This window comes from Tasmannia lanceolata, unplaced genomic scaffold (assembly GCF_043159265.1).
Source record: "Tasmannia lanceolata isolate RefF3 unplaced genomic scaffold, GAP_Taslan_0.1 ptg000012l, whole genome shotgun sequence".
NCBI classification, from domain to species: Eukaryota; Viridiplantae; Streptophyta; class Magnoliopsida; order Canellales; family Winteraceae; genus Tasmannia; species Tasmannia lanceolata.
Window position 1 is genome coordinate 3587195 of NW_027518689.1, and position 21071 is coordinate 3608265.

The following is a 21071-nucleotide window of genomic DNA, read 5'->3' on the forward strand; positions in this document are numbered from 1 at the left end:
TGCGACTCCTTCCAATTCGGCTTTGAGCTTTGCTACCAGAGGAAGCTTAATCGAAACCGTACAACAGTCTGGACTTGAGAATTGTTACAAACCACTAAGAACAAGATGGTTTAAAACCCTCACACACAGAGACCTCACACCAAGAACAAGATGGTTTAGACCACTCACACAGACCCTTTACATTGTTACATAAGTTGTGACTCTCATAGAACATACATACACAAGCTTAAGTTCTCCAAAAGGGTCTTCATTCAGGCTTGTTCTAACACTTTTTCTCCATTGCCAAGACCTGATCTAGAGTTACCACAAATCTCAGCTGCCAAAGTCTCCTTATATTTTGATTTGCTCTCACCCACCATGTCTGTGAGACTGCATGTATTTTCATCAAAATACACACTCATGTATCATATAATATCATCACGTTAATGTTTTATATATAAAAAATAAAAAATAAAAATTACTTGCATACTCTTGTTGTAGATAGGTCGTGCCCCTAAAATTTTCACCATAGGATGATTTAAGCCCTTTATTTGTTAAGGGTTTTACGTGGAGGATTTTAATGTTGTCATTTTCTTTTTAACTTTCTAGGTCGTCAATGTTACACTGAATTTGTTAAGTGTTTGAGGGTTTGTATCAACTTTTGGAGAATATTTTTGGGGCACGTCCAACCACCTATGCTGGGGACCAACAAATGAATGACATCTAAATATGAGGACCCCACTTTTAATTTTCTTTTTCTTGTAGGGATATATTTATATTAATACACATCCATATATTTATATTAAAAAATAAAGATTACTTTGCATACCCTAATCAGGTTGTGCCCAAAAATCTCTAACCCTTTGATTTGTGGAGGCTTTTATAAGTAGTAATTTTTATTTTTATTTTTTGGAGGTGTTTATCTTTCCAAGTTGTCTATATTACATTCAAATATATCTAAGGGCTTGGATCATCAATTTAAAAAGATTTTTGGGCACTGCCTACTTATTATGGTGAGACAAACAAATCACATCTAAAAGTGAGGTAGGGGCGCTCAAGCCCGGGGCTAGTAGGGCGTAGCCAATCCAGTGGAAAACACCATCAATGGTGGTTACACCCACCCCCATGGGTTGAATAAACCCTGCTTACTCTGCATGTATGGTTACCCCCCACCTTATATGGTGCCAAGACATACTACTACCCAGGGCCCCGGACCCATTGCACGTAATCACAGCGGATAGATGACCAATTGTGAGCTTTCAACTGACAAATAACTGCAACTACCCGTACATTAGAGAAAAAACCTTCAAATATTAGTCTCTTATCTGCAAATCACTAGAAAAAGATAAGAGAGTTCTTAAACTGACCTTACCAGCCCCCACTTTCAGTTGTCGTGAGTGAGAGAATTCCTGAAAATAGACAAACAATGAAACAATTTTAGCCATAAACATCTGAAAATTGTAGTCTTAAAATTAATCTTCTTAGCCACAACAATTTTAGATATGCATTTGCAAGTTAAGTGCAAAAGTATCTGAAAACAGAACGCAGATGAAGAGATTGAAAAGGGAGATTATGGACAAAAGGAGCTGATACTATTTGATAGATGAATAAAATTCAAGACAGAAATTAGATGCAAAGAGAGGAATGCATAGATAAAATGGATTTCAATTTAGAGAGTTGAGAGCTAGGGTTTTCACAGAGCCTTAATAATCTCAGCTCTCATTTTATAATATCCTAGAATAAAAGGGTTTCTTGAAAGCCCACAAGCTCTGGTGAAATGGGTTTTGGTAGAAACTAAACTGTTAATGGGTTTAGAAACATTTAAAACGAACTTGTTGTCAAAACAGAGGAAATGTGAGAGAAAGTACCTCTTGTCCTTGACGCCATGAAATCAAGGCTCAAGACCGCTCTCTCTCTCTCTCTCTCTCTCTCTCTCTCTCTCTCTCTCTCTCTCTTCAACTTTCTTTTCCTCTTCTTCCAGCCTTTCAAATTCAAAACAAGGAGAGGCCAAACGGTACCATCTGATATTTTGAATCTAACGGCTAGAAATCACCTTGTGAAATTTTAGCCGTCGGGTATTTTTAATTTTTATGACTTTTTTCTTGACCAAACGGTCAACTTTGTTTGAATTTGGGTGGTTTAATTTTGAGATGATCCAACGGCTTGGGGTGATTTTGAATTAATTCCTTGAAAAGGGATAGGCTACTGATGTTGGCACTACCATCTTTTGATAATTGCACTAACTCATCTTATCTTTTATTATTTATACAGCTGTCACAGGTTTTTACAGTTTCCTTTTTTAAGAAATTCTGCAGGTTTCTGCATTGCAGATGGCTTGCCATTTACACCTCTGCCTCTTTCATATTTAAGTTCGAGTCTCCTATTTGGTCCCATTTACACCTCTGCCTCTTTCATAATATATTTTCTTCTAAAGTGATACGAGGACACACCTGCGTCTGGGTTGGGAAAGGTCATAATTTCATGAGGGCGATGATTTTTTGTACCCCTGTAAGATTATGCGCCCCCCTTTTAACGGTGAATTGTGGGCATACTTTTAACAAACAATGAAATAATTGATCATGAGTACACTATGGATAAGTCGCTGAGAGAGAGAGGTCTAAGAAGTTAGCATAGTTGCGTCTTCCTAGCCGGGGAGTTTCCTTCACTAATGATAAAAAGAAAACACTTTCCAAAACGGGCTGTGGAATTGGCATTCTTTCTTTCGTGGTACGCCTTTGTTTATAGTTTATTACTTACCCAAATGTAGTATTAGCAGTCACCAAAGACTATTTAGGCTCCATTTCTTTCGACATAAAATGGGCAAAAAACAAATTTTACGCTCATTTTTCAACTAAAAAATGGGTGTAAATTTTGTTTAATGTAAAAATGAGCTAAAATTGGCACTAACTGGTAATTTCTAACAAATGAATCGCATCTAAATATGAGGGCCCCACTTTACTTTTGTAAGTATACTGATGTATCATATAAAATCGCCACTTATCAAATAATAGACAAAAAAAAAAAAAGAATCACTTGCATTCCCCGTTATCGATAGGTCATGTCCCAAAAATCTTCTCTTTAAGATGATTTGTGGATTTTTTATGTTGTCATGTTTTTATTTTTGTAGATTTTTATGTTGTTATTTTGAACTTTTTAAGTCATCTATGTGACATGAAATATATTTGAGGGTTTGAATCATCATATGGAGATGGATTTTTGGGATGAGGCCTACCAATGGTGAAGAACAGTGCATTCACTCGTTGTACGTACGTCATGCCCCAAAAATCTTATATCTATAGGATGATTTTTAAACATTTGATTCGGGCAATGATATTTTCACTCCCCCTGCAGTACGCATACTGCAGGGGGCGCATGCTCCCCTTTTAACTTGATCGGACATCAAAAAGAGTTAAGTTTCCCCACTGTTCACATTATAAAGGGGGCGCATGCGTACTGCTGGGGGGCTGAAAATATCATCGCCCTTTGATTTGTGGAGGGGTTTATGTTACTATTTCTGGTTGGTTTTATGCTGTCATTTTTTTTTTTTTTTTGAACTTTCTAAGTCGTCAATGTTACATAGATCAGAGGGTAATTTGAATCATCTTAGGGAGATGATTTTGGGGCATGTGCTTCCTATGCTGAGGACCAAAATTTTATGAAATCTAAAATATAAGGTCCCCACTTTACATTTTGTTGGCATGTATTTACGTCGAAATACACACTCATGTATCATATGATATCATCACTTGTAAATAAATAATGTTTTGTATAAATAAAACTAAAATTTACTTCCATGCGCTCGTTTTAGATAGGTTGTGCCCCTAAAATTTTCACCACAGGATGATTTTAATCCTTTTATTTGTGAAAGGTTTTTTATTTAATCATTTTTTTATTTGTAGAGTTTTTTTTTTTTACGTTGCCATTTTTTGAAATGAATTTATTGAACATTTGAGGGTTTGTATCATCATATGGAGAATATTTTTGGAGCACGACCAACCCATGGCGGGGACCAACAAATGAATGACATCTACATTCATATTAAAATAAAGATTACTTAAATTCCCTCCCCAAAAATCTTTTCCATAATATGATTCTAACCCTTTGATTTGTGGATGTTAAATTTTTTGCAGGTTTTAATTTTGTCATTTTTCGAACTTTCTAAGCTGACTATAAAGGGCTTGGATCATCAATTTGAAAATGATTTTTGGGCACAATGGGGACAAACAAATGAATCACATCTGAATATGGGGGGCCCCCATGCTGTTTGTTGTGGATGCATTTAAATTGAAATACATTGTTGTATCATATAAAACCGCCATTTAATTGATAGGCCATGTCCCAAAAATCTTCTCTATAAGATGATTCTAACCCTTTTATTTGTGGGATGTTTTTATGTTGTCATTTTTTTATTTTTGGAGATTTTTATGTTGTTATTTTGAACCTTTTAAGTCGTTTAAGTGACATAAAATATAATTGGGAGTTTGAATCATCATACATAGATGGGGATTTTTGGGACGAGGCCTACCAATTAATTGTGTTCGTTTAAGATTATGCCAAACGATTGTGAGCCCAAGAACGAATTGTTGGACTCAAACTTATGTTTGATTTTGAGTCCAATAATTGATTTTGGACTCATAATAGGATGACATAGTCTCAATTTTGAGTCCAATAATTGATTTTGGACTACAATGCATGGATAATTCTACCTTGAATAAACCATGCTTGTATATTTACCCTGCATGGCTAAGGCCTCTGAAACCTAGGGCTAGTAGGGCCTAGCCGATCTTGTGGAGAACCCCACCCCTACCAATGAAACTTGTGAGGTTCAATGCGAAACTAAAAGATCTATGCCTAATATTATCTTGACTAATCCCCTAGGATGGTTACCCTGCTTGTATGGGGGGTTGCTAAGGGATTGGTTAGGGTCAATGAACCTTGTATAGGCCTCAGATGGCAGCTTGTGAGCTTTCAAGTGACAAATAACACCAACTACCCTTCACATTAGGTAAAAAACCATCAAATATTACTCTATCATCTGCAAAATCACTAAAACAGATGAGAAAGAGTTCTTAAACTAACCTTAATAGCCACTTTCAGTTTTACTCTCAGTTGCTTGAACCTATTCAAGAAGTTGTGAGCGAAAATTCCTGAAGACAAAAAAATGAGAATTAATAAGGAGGAAAAAAGGGTACTTGATAATGTGCCAAATAAATTACAAGACTAAGAATCAAATGTCGTCTACACATCAAGCATGATCTAGCTGTTGCTGCGACTCCTTCCAATTCAGCTTTGAGCTTTGCTACCAGAGGAAGTAATCGAAACCGTACAACGGTCTAGACTTGAGAATTTTTACAAACCACTAAGAACAAGATGGTTTAAAATCCTCACACGGACCTCACACCAACAACAAGATGGTTTAGACCACTCACACAGACCTTTACATTGTTAGATAAGTTGTGACTCATAGAACAAACATACATGAGCCCAACAAACAAGTACATACATACATACTACACAATCATGCATAAGTTCTCCAAAAGGGTCTTCGTTCAGGCTTGTTCAAACACTTTTTCTCCATTGCCAAGAATCAGGATCCCACATAATAAGTAAAACTTCTCTGGATGTCAGAAATTTTGATATAAAATGAATTATGTTTACCTCAGCTGCCTGAGTCTCCTTATATTTGATTTGCTCTCACCCACCTTGTTTGTGAGACTCCATGTATTCTCATCGAAATACATACTCATGCACATATAATATCATCACTTATAAAACGTTAATGTTTTATATAAAAAATAAAAATTACTTGCATACTCTTGTTGTAGATAGGACGTGCCCCTAAAATTTTGACCATAGGATGATTTATGCCCTTTATTTGTTAAGGGTTTTATGTGGACGATTTTAACATTGTCATTTTTTTTTTAACTTTGAGGGTTTGTATCAACTTTTGGAGAATATTTTTTGGGGCATGGCCAACCTACAAATGAACGACATCTAAATATGAGGACCCCACTTTAATTTTCTTCTTCTTGTAGGGATATTATTTATATTACAATACACATCCATATTATATAAACCACTTATTGAACAATAAAGTAGTAGATAAAAAATAAAGATTACTTGCATACCCTCCTATAGATAGGTTGTGCCCAAAAATCTATTCCATATCATGATTCTAACCCTTTTATTTGTTGAGGCAAAAAAGTTGTAATTTTCTTTCCAAGTTGTCTATATTACATTTAAATATATCTAAGTGCTTGAATCCTCAATTTAAAAAGATTTTTGGGCACTGCCTACTTATGGTGGGACAAACAAATGAATCACATATAAAGTGAGAGCCCTACGCAGGTACGGCCTCAAGCTTAGGGCTAGTAGGGCCTAGCCAATCCAGTGGAAAACATCACCAATGGTCATGGAGATTGGCTGCCTTTCATGGGTTAGGGCTTTTAAGACATACTGCCCAGGCCCCGGACCCATTGTACGTAATCGCACAGGATATACCTTAGATGGTGTTTTCAACTGACAAATAACTGCAACTACCCTGCACAATAGAGAAAAAACCTTCAAATATTAGTCTCTTACCTGCAAATCACTTCAAAAAGATGAGAAAGAAAATTCTTAAACTAACCTTACAAGCCATTTTTTCAGTTTTACTCTCAGCTGCTTGAACATATGCAAGAAGTTGTGAGCGAGAATTCCTAAAAATAAATGAAAAAAGGAGAATTAATAAGGAGGTAAAAAGGGTAGCCAAATAAATTTCAATAATAAGGATCAAATGACCTCAACAGACCGAGCATGATCTCGTTGCTGCTCCAATTCGGCTGTGAGCTTTGCCGCTAGAGAAAGTAATGGAAACCGTACAATAGTCTGGACTCTTTGGCAAACCACTTTTAGTTACTCTCAGTTGCAGAGGAGTGAAATCTTCAGCTGGAACTTAGACTCCCCACCAAGAACAAGATGGTTTAAACTTTTAGTTACTCTCAGTTGCAGAGGAGTGAAATCTTCAGCTGGAACTTAGACTCCCCACCAAGAACAAGATGGTTTAAACCATTCACATATACCTCACACAGTGTTACATAAGCTGTGACTCATACACTAAGAAAAAAATGGTTTAGACTTTAGACTACTCACACAGACCTTCACTTCATAGTGCTACATAAGTTGTGACTCATAGAACATACAGCCTCACAAACAAGAACATAGATTAGCCCCACAAATAGGAACATACATACACAAACCCACAAAAACATACATAAGTTGGGACTCAAAAGAACCTAGTGGTGCTTTAGGGTCTCCATTCAAGCTTGTTCTACAATTACTACAAATCTGGATTGACTTCTCTGGATGTCAGAAAATTTGATATAAAATGAATTACTATACATTTTACCTCAGTTGCCCAAGTCTCCTTGTAATGATTTGCTCTCACCCATGTACCGACCTTTGTCTTCGAGTCCATGTATTTACGTCGAAATACACACTCACGCATCATAAAATATCATTACACATCCAAGTATCATATAAAATCTTCACTTATAGATCACTATAGTAGATAAAAAATAAATATTACTTGAATTCCCTCCTTGTACCATAGGTCTTGCCCAAAAAACTTTTCGAAAGGAAGATTCTAACCCTTTGATTCGTAGAGGCTTTTAAGTTGTATTTTTTTTAAAAAAAATTTTGAGGTTTTTATTGCCATTTTTTAAAACTTTCTAAGCCATCTTGTTACATTTAAATTTATCTCAGCGCTTGGATCATCCATTTAAAAAGAAACAAATGAATCGCATCTAAGTATGAGGGCCCCACTTTACTTTTGTAAGTATACTGATGTATCATATAAAATCGCCACTTATCAAATAATAGACAAAAAAAAAAAAAGATTACTTGCATTCCCCCGTTATCTTCTCTTTAAGACGATTTGTGGATTTTTTATGTTGTCATTTTTTTATTTTTGTAGATTTTTATGTTGTTATTTTGAACTTTTTAAGTCATCTATCTGACATGAAATATATTTGAGGGTTTGAATCATCATATGGAGATGGATTTTTGGGATGAAGCCTACCGGTGGTGTGGACCACACTTTACATGTTTTTTTGTTTGGATTAGTCACATGTCAAGAAGAGTAGGCCAACCGATAGGGATCCCAAGAACCAATTACTAGACTTAAATTTATGTGATAAATCCGCTCATTCTGATTACTTGGGACACCCAGCAGATGTACGTGGCAATCAACCCCACTGAATCCTTCTGATGTGAAGTACATCAGACCCTCTGCAGTCATTGACTGGGTGTCCCGAGTAATCCAAAGGGGCGGATATATCACTTCCCGTAAAAAAAATAAAGATTTCTTGCATACCCTCGTTATCGATAGGTCATGTCCCAAAAATTTTCTTTATAAGATGATTTGTGGATGTTATTATGTTGTTATTTTGTTTTTGTAGATTTTTTTTTTGTTGTCGCTGTTTTGAACATTTTAAGTTGTCTATGTGACATGAAATATATTTGAGGGTTTGAATCATCATACGGAGATGGATTTTTGGGACCAGGCCTACCCATGGCGAGGGACCAGACTTTACTTCTTTTCTTTTACTATGCCACTCGAGAGCCCTTATTGGACTCAAATTTACGTTTAATTTTGAGTCCAATAATTGGTTTTGGAATCACAATATGTTCACATAATCCGGCTAGGCCCCCCACAAACCATGCTTGTCTCTGCATGGCTAGGGCGTCAAACCAAGGGCGAGTAGGGCCTAGCCGATCCTGTGGAGAACACCACCATTGGTTTACACCCCATGCGGTACCCAATGAAAATTGTGAGGTTCAATGTGAAACTAAAAGATCTAGGCCTAATATTTGGTGCAACTTGGGTCAATTTTTTGGAATTCGGGATTAGTTTTAAATCGGGTCAGGGTCGGATTGATTCCAATTCATTTTTCAGCAAAAGCTCAACTCAAGCCAACCCAAGCTGCACCCCTACTAACCCTTAGGATCCATGGTTAGTACCTTGCTTGTATGGGTTACTAGGGATTGGCTAGGCCCCGGGCCTCTAGGGTCGATGAACCTATATGGTTTGACCGTGGACTCGGGCCTAGACATAGCAGCCCGGGACCCATTGAAAGGAATCCCAGGACCCCATTGAAAGTAATAATAGGGGGGGAATATATACCTCAGATGGCCTTGTGAGCTATCGCGTGACAAATAACAGCAACTACCCTGCACAAAATCAGCACCTTCAAATATTAGTCTATCATCTAAAAAGTTACTGCAGTAGATGCGAAAGAGAGTTTTAAAACTAACCTTAAATAGCCACTTTCAGTTTCTCTCAGCCACTTGAACATATATTCAAGAACTTGTGAGCGAAAATTCCTGAAGATAGACAAAAAAAAAAGAAGAGAATTAATGAGGCAAAAAGGGTACTTAACAATGTGCCAAATAAATTTTGAGACTCAGAATCAAATGACCTCTACACACCCAGCATGATCTAACCGCTGCTGTGACTCCTTCCAATTCGGCTTTGAGCTTTGCTACCAGAGGAAGTAATTGAAACCGTACAACGGTCTGGACTTGAGAATTTTTACAAACCACTAAGAACAAGATGGTTTAAAATCCTCACAGACCTCACACCAAGAACAAGATGGTTAGACATCTCTCACATTGTTACATAAGTTGTGACTAATAGAACATACATACATACCCCACAAACAAGAACATACACATAAGCCCCAGAAATAGCTACATACTACATACATACACAAGCCTACACAATCATAAGTTCTCTCCAAAAGGGTCTTCATTCAGGCTTGTTCTAACACTTTTTCTCCATTGCCAAGACCTGATCTAGAGCTACCACATATCAGGATCTCACCTAGATGTCAGAAAATTTGAAATAAAATGAATTACTAATATGTTTACCTCACCCACCTTGTCTGTGAGGCTCCATGTATTTTCATAGAAATACAAACTCATGTATCATATAATATCATCACTTATAAAACGTTAATGTTTTATATAAAAAATAAAAATTACTTGCATTGATGTAGATAGGTCGTGCCCCTAAAATTTTCACCATAGGATGATTTGAGCCCTTTATTCGTTAAGGGTTTTTATGTGGAGGATTTTAACGCTGTCATTTTTTTTCTTACTTTCTAAGTCGTCAATGTTACACTGAATTTTATTATGTGTTTGGGGGTTTGTATCAATTTTTGGAGAATATTTTTGGGGCGCGGCCAACCTATGGTGATGACCAACAAATGAATGACATCTAAATATGGGGACCCCACACTTTTAATTTTTATTTTTGGGGCGCGGCTAAATATTAAAATACACATCCATATTATATAAACCACTTTTAAAAGTTCTGGCAAAGAAACAGAGAAAGCCATACGACCCAGTCCCTATGTGCCCATACGCTAAGACGCTTAATGGGTATTTCGTCAGAGAAGGAGAGGCGGCGAAGCCCCCAATCCGTTGCTCTGTATTCTTTTCGGTACTGTCAGATAGGAAAAAGGGAATACAGTTCGTGATAGAATCCGTTGCAAAGGGAACCCGCTCCTCGATATAATAGAAGGTAATTAGCTTCTTAAGATCCCATGTAAGCGATAGAGGTTCAATCATCTCCAAGCTGAGGAGTAAAGGGAGAGGCCGAAATTAGGATAGCCTTCAGGGACATGATTTGGCTCGGACTCTTCTTCCGTTCAACAATGTTGGAATCCGACTTTTGAGCAATCAATAGTTGGACTTGCTGCTATCATTATGTATCAGATCATGTATAAATATAAAGAAAAAGAATCTTAGAGATTTATTTAGACCGAACAAATTGTGATTGTCCATATCTGCTATCCAGAAGAGCCCTATTCGTAAGGGCGCTAGCGCGCTACAACTATTTTATAGCCAGCTTCACAGAACTTTGCGCGGAGTTGTTCGCGTTGGAGGGCCCTCCCAAATCCCCCGTGGCCCTCCCCCCTGGCGCTGGCGGCCCATTCACAGAGCCAGAGCCCGATGAGGAATCCGGCAAGTAGCAGGAGCGGTTCGTAGGTTAGCTCGTTAGTAAAGCAGATTCTCATTGAGAGTCGGGAGGGAATGATGGCTATGCTTATCCCGCCGCTGTTATCCGTATTGGAAGCTGCTATAGATTGACTAGAAAGGCCCCCCCCCCCCCCCCCCCCCCCAGAAAGAACAACCCTTACTTTAGCGCTCTAGTAGATAAAAAAATAAAGATTACTTACATACCCTCCTATAGATAGGTTGTGCCCAAAAATCTATTCCATATGATGATTCTAACCCTTTGATTTGTGGAGGCTTTTAAGTTGTAATTTTGTTTTTTAATTTTTTGGAGGTTTTTATTTTGTCATTGTTTTCATCTTTCCAAGTTGTTTATATTAAATTGAAATATATCAAAGGGCTGATCATCAATTTAAAAAGATTTTTGGGCACTGCCACTTATGGTGGGACAAACAAATGAATCGCATCTAACCCTACGCAGGTACGGCCTCAAGCCTGGAGCTACTAAAGCCTGGAGCTAGTAGGGCCTAGCCAATCCAATGGAAAACACCATCAATGGTGGTTACACCCCATGGAGATTGGCTGCCTTTCATGGGTTACATTCCTAGGATTGGTTACTCTGCTTGTATAGTGCCTTTCTTGGGTTAGGGTCTGGACCCATTGTACCTGCCTTTCTTGGGTTAGGGTCCGGTCCCTACCTTATATAGTGCCTTTCTTGGGTTAGGGTCCGGACCCATTGTACATATATACCTTAGAGATAAAACCTTCAAATATTAGTCTCTTTGCCTGAAAATCAATAGAAAAAAGATGAGAAAGTGAATTCTGATTTTTTTTTTGTTGAGAAAGTGAGTTCTTAAACTGACCTTAATAGCCAATTTTTCAGTTTTACTCTATTCAAGAAGTTGTGAGCGAGAATTCCTGAAAATAAATGACAAAAAGGAGAATTAATAAGGAGGTAAAAAGGGTACATGAAAATGAGCCAAATAAATTTAAAGATTAAGAATCAAATGACCTCAACAGACCGAGCATTATCTTTTGTTGATGCTGTGACTCCTTCCAATTCAGCTGTGAGCTTTGCTGCAGCAGAAAGCAATGGAAACCGTACACAATAGTCTGGACTTTTTGCAAACCACTTTCAGTTTACTCTCAGTCGCAGAGAAGTGAAGAAATCTTCAGCTGGAACTACTGTGTTACATAAGCTGATGGTTTAAAACATTCACATAGACCTTATTACACAGTGTTACATAAGCTGTGACTCATACAACATTTATATACATAAACCACTCACACTAAGAAAAAAATGGTTTAGACTTTAGACCACTCACACAGACCTTTGCTACATAAGTTGTGACTCATAGAACATACAGCTCCCCACAAATACACAAACCCACAAACACATACATAAGTTGGGTCTCAAAAGAACCTAGTGTGGGGTGCTTTTTAAGGTCTCCATTCAAGTTTGTTCTACAATTTTTCTCCATTGCCAAGTCTGTCACTAATTGCCACAAATCTGGATCCCATCTGATAAGTAAAACTTTTCTGGATGTCAGAAAATTTGATATAAAATGAATTACTGTACATTACCTCAGCTGCCCAAGTCTCCTTGTAATTGATTTGCTCTCACCCATCTAGCGACCTTTGTTTTTGAGTCCATGTATTTATGTCTACACACTCACGCATCATAAAATATCATTACACATCCAAGTATCATATAAAATCATCACTTATAGAACAATATAGTAGATAAAAAAAAAAAATTTCTCGTGTCCAAAAATCTTTTCCAAAGGAAGATTCTAACCCTTTGCTTTGTGGAGGCTTTTAAGTTGTATTTTTTTAATTTTTTTGAGGTTTTTATTGTCATTTTTTAAAACTTTCTAAGCCATCTTTGTTACATTTAAATTTATCTAAGGGTTTAGATCAATTTAAAAAGATTTTTGGGCACTGCCTAAGTAGGGTGGGGACAAACAAATGAATCGCATCTAAATATGAGGGCGCCACTTTACTTTTGTAAGTATACTGATGTATCATATAAAATTGCCACTTATCAAACAATAGAATAATAGACAAAAAATAAAAGATTACGCATTCCCCCGTTATCGATAGGTCATATCCCAAAAATCTTCTCTTTAAGATGATTTGTGAATGTTTTTATGTTGTCATTTTTTTATTTCTGTAGACTTTTATGTTGTTATTTTGAACTTTTTAAGTCGTCTATGTGACATGAAATATATTTTTAGGGTTTGAATCATCATATGGAGATGGAATTTTGGGACCAGGCCTACAATGGTGAGGGACCAGAGTTTACATGCCACTAGATAGGGAGCCCAAGAACCAAATAATTGGACTCAAATTTACGTTTAATTTTGAGTCCAATAATTGGTTTTGGACTCACAACATGTTCACACAATCTCAAATGAACAGATCTCTCAGTGGGGATTGTCTACAATACACGGATAAACCATGCTTGTATACCCTGCCATGGCCTCAAACCTAGGGCTATTAGGGCCTAGCCGATCCCTGTGGAGAACACCCCCAATGGTGGTTACACCCCATGCAGTACCAATGAAAATTGTGAGGTTCAACGCAAAACGAAAAGAACTAGGCCTAATATGGTAATATTATCTTGAATAAACCCTTAGGATCCTTGGTTACCCTGCTTGTATGGGTTACTAGGGATTGGCTAGGGTCAATAAACCTATATTTGACCATGAATTCGGGCCTAGGGCGTAGACATAGCAGCCAGGGACCACCCATTGAAAGTAGAAGTAAGGGGGGATATACCTCAGATGGCCTTGTGAGCTTTCGAGTGACAAATAACATCAACTACCCTGCACAAAATAACAACACCTTCAAATATTAATTAGTCTATCATCTACAAAATCTCTACAAAATCTCATAGAACATAGATGCATGAGCCCCACAAACAAGAACATACATAAGCCCCAGAAATAGGTACATACTACATACATACAAAAGGGTCTTCATTCAGGCTTGTTCTAACACTTTTTCTCCATTGCCAAGAACTGGTCTAGTTACCACAAATCAGGATCCCACCTAATAAGTAAAACCTCTCTGGATGTCAGAAAATTTGATATAAAATGAATTACTTACCTCACCCACCTTGTTTGTGAGACGCCATGTATTTTCATCTAAATACACACTCATGTATCATATACACTTATGTATCATAAAATATCATCACTTTATAAAACGTTAATGTTTTATATAAAAAATAAAAATTACTTGCATACTCTTGTTGTAGATAAGGTCGTGCCCCGAAATTTTCACCATAGGATGATTTAAGCCCTTTATTTGTTAAGGGTTTATGTGGCAACTTTCTAGGTCGTCAATGTTACACTGAATTTATTATGTGTTTGAGGGTTTGTATAAACTTTTGGAGAATATTTTTGGGGCACGGCCAACCTATGATGGGGACCAACAAATGAATGACATCTAAATATGAGGCCCCACTTTTAATTTTCTTTTTCTTGTAGGGGATATATTTATATTACAATACACATCCATATTATATAAACCACTTATAGAACAATATGAGGCCCCACTTTTAATTTTCTTTTTCTTGTAGGGATATTTATATTAAAATACACATCCATATTATTTAAACCACTTATAGAACAATAAAGTAGTAGATAAAAAATAAAGATTACTTGCATACCCTCCTATAGATAGGTTGTTCCCAAAAATCTATTCCATATGATAATTCTAACCCTTTGATGTGGAGGCTTTTACGTTGTAAATTTTTTTGGAGGTTTTTATTTTTGTCATTGTTTTCATCTTTCCAAGTTGTCTATATCTAAGGGCTTGGATCATCAATTTAAAAAAATTTAAAAAGATTTTTGGGCACTGCCACTTATGGTGGGACAAACAAATGAATCACTTCTAAAAGTGAGGACCCTAAGCAGGTATGACCTCAAGCCCAGGCTAGTAGGGCCTAGCCAATCTAATGGAAAACACCATCAATGGTGGTTAGACCGCATGGAGATTGGCGGCCTTTCATGGGTTGAATGAACCCTAGGATCGGTTACTCTGGTTGTATAGTTTACCCCCCTGCCTTTCTTGGGTTAGGGCCAAGACAGATACTGCCCAGGCCCCAGACCCTTTGTAGATGACTACCCTGTACATTAGAGAAAAAACCTTCAAATATTAGTATCTTTGCCTGGTGCAAATCAATAGAAAAAAATGAGATAGAGAGTTCTTAAACCAACCTTAATAGCCACTTTTTCAGTTTTACTCTCGGCTGGTTGAACAATATTCAAGAAGTTGTGTGCGGGAATTCCTGAGAATAAATGAAAAAAAAGGAGAATTAATATGGAGGTAAAAAGGGTACTTGACAATAGCCAAATAAATTTCAAGATTAAGAATCAAATGACCTGAATAGACCGAGCATTATCTCTCATTGCTGCTGCGACTACTTCAATTCTGCTCTGAGCTTTGCAAACCACTTTCAGTTTACTCTCAATCACAGAAATCTTCAGCTGGAACTTAGACCCCCACACCAAGAACAAGATGGTTTAAACCATTCACATAGACCTTACACAGTGTTACATAAGCTGTGATTCATACAACATTTATTATATACATAAACCACTCAAACTAAGAAAAAAATAGTTTAGACTTTAGACCACTAGTGCTACATAAGTTGCGACTCATAGAACATACAGCCCCCCACAAACAAGAACATTAGGCCCACAAATAGAAACATACATACACAAACCCACAAAAACTTGTGTGGGGTGCTTTAGGGTCTCCATTCAAGCTTGTTCTACAATTTTTTCTCCATTGCCACTAAATACCACAAATCTGGATCCCATCTAATAAGTAAAACTTTTCTGGATGTCAGAAAATTTGATATAAAATGAATTACTGTATATTTTTACCTCCGCAGCCAAGTCTCCTTGCAATTGATTTGCTCTCACCTATGACCTTTGTTTTGAGTCCATGTATTTATGTCGAAATACACACTCACACATCATAAAATATCATTATGCATCATAAAATATCATACCACATCCAAGGAATATATCATTACACCTCACACATCATAAAATATAAAATCTTCACTTATAGAACAAAATAATAGATAAAAAATAAATATTACTTGAATTCCCTCCTTATACCATAGATCGTGCCCAAAAATCTTTTCCAAAGGAAGATTCTAACCCTTTGATTTGTGGAAGCTTTTTAAGTTGTATTTTTTTTAATTTTTTTGAGGTTTTTATTGCCAGTTTTTTAAAACTTTCTAAGCTGTCTTTGTTACATTTAAATTTATCTAAGGGCTTGGATCATCAATTTAAAAAGATTTTTGGGCACTGCCTACATAGGGTGGGGAGAAACAAATGAATCACATCTAAATATGAGGCCCCCCCTTTACTTTTTTAAGTATATTGATTATTGATGTATTATATTTGCCACTTATCAAACAATAGAATAATAGAACAAAAATAAAGATAAGTGCATTCCCCGTTATCGATAGGTCATGTCCCAAAATTTTTCTCTTTAAGATGATTTGTGGTTGTTTTTATGTTGCCATTTTTTTATTTTTGTAGACTTATTATGTTGTTATTTTAAACTTTTTGACATGAAATATATTTTGAGGGTTTGAATCATCATATGGAGATGGAATTTTGGGACGAGGCCTATCGGTGAGGACCACACTTTACATGTTTTTTGTTGGGCATGTATTTATGTTGGAAGTATAACATGTGTGCCTATTCACGTCAAGAAGAGTAAGGACATGTTTGTTCAACCGATTAGGATCCCAAGAACCAATTATTGGACTTAAATTTACGTTTACTTTTGAGTCCAATATTTGGTTTTGGACTCACAATATGTTCACATAATATGAAATGAACAGATCTCTCTGTGGGGCTTGTCTACAATACATGGATAAACCATGCTTGTACCAATGGTGGTTACACCGCACACGGTGCCAATGAAAATTGTGAGGTTCAACACGAAACTAAAAGATCTAGGCCACTCGATAGGGAGCCCAAGAACCAGTTATTGTACTCAAATTTACGCTTACTTTTTGAGTCCAATAATTGGTTTTGGACTCACAATATGTTCACATAATCTCAAACGAACAGATCTCTGCGGGGCTTGTCTACAATACATGGATAAATTCTACATTGAATGAATCAAGCATGATTGGTAGGGCGTCAAAACCTAGCTGATCCTGTGGAGAAGACCTATAATAGCAACTTCCAATTACCCCGCACAACAGCACCTTCAAATTAGTCTATCATCTACAAAATCACTACAATAGATGAGAAAGAGAGTTCTACAAAATTGCCACTTTCAGTTTTACTCTCTATTCAAGAGCTTGTGAGTGAAAATTCCTGAAGATAGACCAAAACAAATGAGAATTAATAAGGAGGTAAAAAGGATACTTGACAACGTACCAAATAAAATTTCGAGACTAAGAATCAAATGTCCTCTACACACCGAGCATGATCTAGCCACTGCTGCGACTCCTTTCCAATTCGGCTTTGAGCTTTTCTACCAGAGGAAGATCGAAACCAGACAACGGTCTAGACTTGAGAATTTTTACAAACCACTAAGAACAAGATGGTTTAAAACCCTCACACCAAGAACAAGATGGTTTAGTCCACTCACACAGACCCTTTACATTGTTACATAAGTTGTGACTCTCATAGAACTACATGAGGCCCACAAACAAGAAACATACATACATACACAAATACACAAGAACATATGTACAAACAAGAACAAGAAGGTTTAGACCCCAGAAGGTACATACTACATGCAAACACAAGCCTACACAATCATGCATAAGTTCTCCAAAATCATTCATGCTTGTTCTAACACTTTTTCTCCATTGCCAAGACCCACTCTAATAAGTAAAACTTCTCTGGATGTTAGAAAATTTGATATAAAATGAATTACTGATATGCTTACCTCAGCTGCCAAAAAGTCTGCTTATAATTTGATTTGCTCTCACCCACCTTGTCTGTGAGACTCCATGTATTTTCATCGGAATACACACACTCATGTGTAACATATAAAATTTTGGAGAATATTTTTGGGGCACGGCCAACCCACCTATGGTGGAGGGACCAACAAATGAATGACATCTAAATATGAGGACCCCACTTTTAATTTTCTTTTTCTTGTAAGGATATTTATTTATATTAAAATACATATCCATCTAAATATAAACCCCTTGTAGAACAATAAAGAGATAAAAAATAAAGATTACTTGCATTACCCCTATAGGTTGTGCCCAAAAATCTATTCCATACGCTTTTAAGTTGTAATTTTTATTTTTATTTTTTGGAGGTGTTTATTTTGTCATTGTTTCCGTCTTTCCAAGTTGTCTATATTTACATTTAAATATATCGAAGGGCTTGGATCATCAATTTAAAATGATGTTTGGGCACTGCCTACTTATTTATGATGGGACAAACAAATGAATCACATCTAAAAGTGAGGGACCTATGCAGGTACGGCCTCAAGCCCGGGGCTAGTAGGGCCTAGAAAATCCAGTGGAAAACACCATCAATGGTGAGATTGGCTGCCTTTCATGGGTTGAATAAACTCTGTTACTCTGCTTGTACAGTTAGCCCCGGGGGGGCGGGGGGGTTGTGATTAGGGCCAAGATACATAGGTCCATTGTCTGTAATCACAGCGGATATACCTCAGATGACCAATTGTGAGCTTTAAACTGACAAATAAGTGCAACTACCCTGCACATTAGAGAAAAAACCTTCAAATATCTCTTTATCTACCAATCAGTAGAAAAAGATAAGAAAGAGAGTTCTTAAACTGACCTTACTAGCCACTTCCAGTTGTCCTGAGTGAGAATTCCTGAAAAAACCTTCAAATATTAGTCTCTCAGCTGCTTGAATATTCGAGTTGTCGTGAGTGAGATTTCCTGAAAATAGACGAAAAAAGGAAAATTAATAAGGATGTGAGAATTCCTGAAAATAGAAGAAAATTGACAATGCACGCCAAATAAATTTCAAGACTAAGAATCAAATATCGTCAACATACCGAGCATGATTTTGCCACTGCAACTCCTTCCAATTCGGCTGTGAGCTTTGCTGCTAGACTTGCGTACTTTTTTGCAAACCACTTTCAGTTTATTCCATCTTTCAGTTGGGACTCATACATACATACATTAACTCACACACATACCTTCCACAGTGTTACATAACTTGTGACTCATAGAAGACATACACAAGCCCCACAAACAAGAACATACATAAGTTGGGACTCATACATACATACATAAACCACTCTCACATACCTTCACAGTGTTACATAAGCTGTGACTCATAGAAGATCATGCATAAGCCACACAAACATACATAAGTTGTGACTCAAAAGAACCTAGTGTGGTGCTTTAGGGGTCTCTCCATTCAAGCTTGTTCTACAACTTTTTCTCCATTGCCGTAACTCTCACTGATCTAGAAATCTCACAAAACAGGACCCCCCACCTAATAAGTAAAACTTTACCTCAGCTGCCCAAACATAACTCTCACTGATCTTTGAGTCTCCTAGTATGACATACATAAGCCCCACAAACAAGAACATACATAAGTTGGGACTCATACATACATAAACCACTCTCACAAACCTTCACAGTTACATAAGCTGTGACTCATATAGAAGATACACACATGCATAAGCCACACAAACAAACATAAGTTGTGGCTCAAAAGAACCTAGTGTGGTGCTTTAGGGGTCTCTCCATTCAAGCTTGTTCTACAACTTTTTCTCCATTGCCACTGATCTAGAATTACCACAAAACAGGACCCCACCTAATAAGTAAAACTTTTCTGGATGTCGGAAGATTTACCTCAGCTGCCCAAACATAACTCTCACTGATCTTTGAGTCTCCTTGTAATTGATTTGCTCTCACCCCGATGTACCGCACCTTTGTCTTTGGGTCCATGCATTTACGTCGATATACACACTCTCGCATAAAAAAAATATCATTATCCAACAAATCTTCACTAATAGAACAATATAGTAGATAAAAAATAAAGATTACTTGCCTTACACCATGGGTCGTGCTCAAAAATCAAAGGATCATAATCCAACAAATCTTCACTAATAGAACAATAGAGTAGATAAAAAATAAAGATTACTTGCCTTACACCATAGTTCGTGCCCAAAATCTTTTCCAAAGGATGACCCTGATTTGTGTAATTTGTATTTTTTTTATGAGGTTTTTATTCTCATTTTTTAAAAACTTTCTAAGCCCGTCTTTGTTACATTTAAATTTATCTAAGGGCTTGGATCATCAATTTAAAAGATTTTTGTGGAGGCTTTTAAGTTGTATTTTTTTAATTTTTTTGAGGTTTTTATTGTCATTTTTTCAAACTTTCCAAGCCGTCTTTGTTACATTTAAATTTATCTAAGGGCCTGGATCATCAATTTAAAAAGATTTTTGGGCACTGCCTACCTAGGCGCCACTTATAAAATAATAGACAAAAAATAAAGATTACTTCCATTCCCCATTATCGATATAGGTCATGTCCCAAAAATCGTCTCTTTCAGATGATTTTAACCCTCCTTCGATTTGTGGGTATTTTTTTAATGTTATCATTTTTTTTTTGTGTGTGCAGATTTTTATGTTGTTGTTATTTTGAACCTTTAAGAGTGACATGAAATTTGAGGGTTTGAATCATCACAGGTAGATGATTTTTGGGACACAACCTACCTATGGTGAGGAACAAAAATGCATGGCATTTTAATGTGAGGGCACACTTCCTTTTTTGTTGGGCATGTATTCATATTGAGGTATACATTCCACATACCTCACAGCTTGTGAGCTTTTAAGTGACAAATAACCGCAACTACCCTACACATCAGAGAAAAAACCTTCAGATATTAGTCTATCATCTGCAAAATCACTAAAAAAGATGAGCAATAATAAAGTTCGAGCTTGTGAGCTTTTAGTGACAAATAACCGCACTACCCTACATATCAGGGGAAAAAACCTTCAGATATTAGTCTATGATCTGCAAAATCACTAAAAAAGATGATCTAGTTTGTAAACTAACCTTAGTTTTTACTCTCAGCTGCTTTCAAGAAGTCGTGAGAGA

The 21071-nt window shown here is 36.7% G+C and overlaps 1 long non-coding RNA gene across 1 annotated transcript; it reads right to left on the reverse strand.

The window, feature by feature from the left end:
- Positions 1-6383: 6383 nt before the first annotated feature.
- LOC143887384 (uncharacterized) lies at positions 6384-7230 on the reverse strand. Its single transcript, XR_013254148.1, has 3 exons — positions 6760-7230; positions 6608-6677; positions 6384-6520 (listed from the first exon to the last, which is right to left on the reverse strand). It is a non-coding gene; the product is annotated as an uncharacterized LOC143887384 (long non-coding RNA).
- Positions 7231-21071: the final 13841 nt, after the last annotated feature.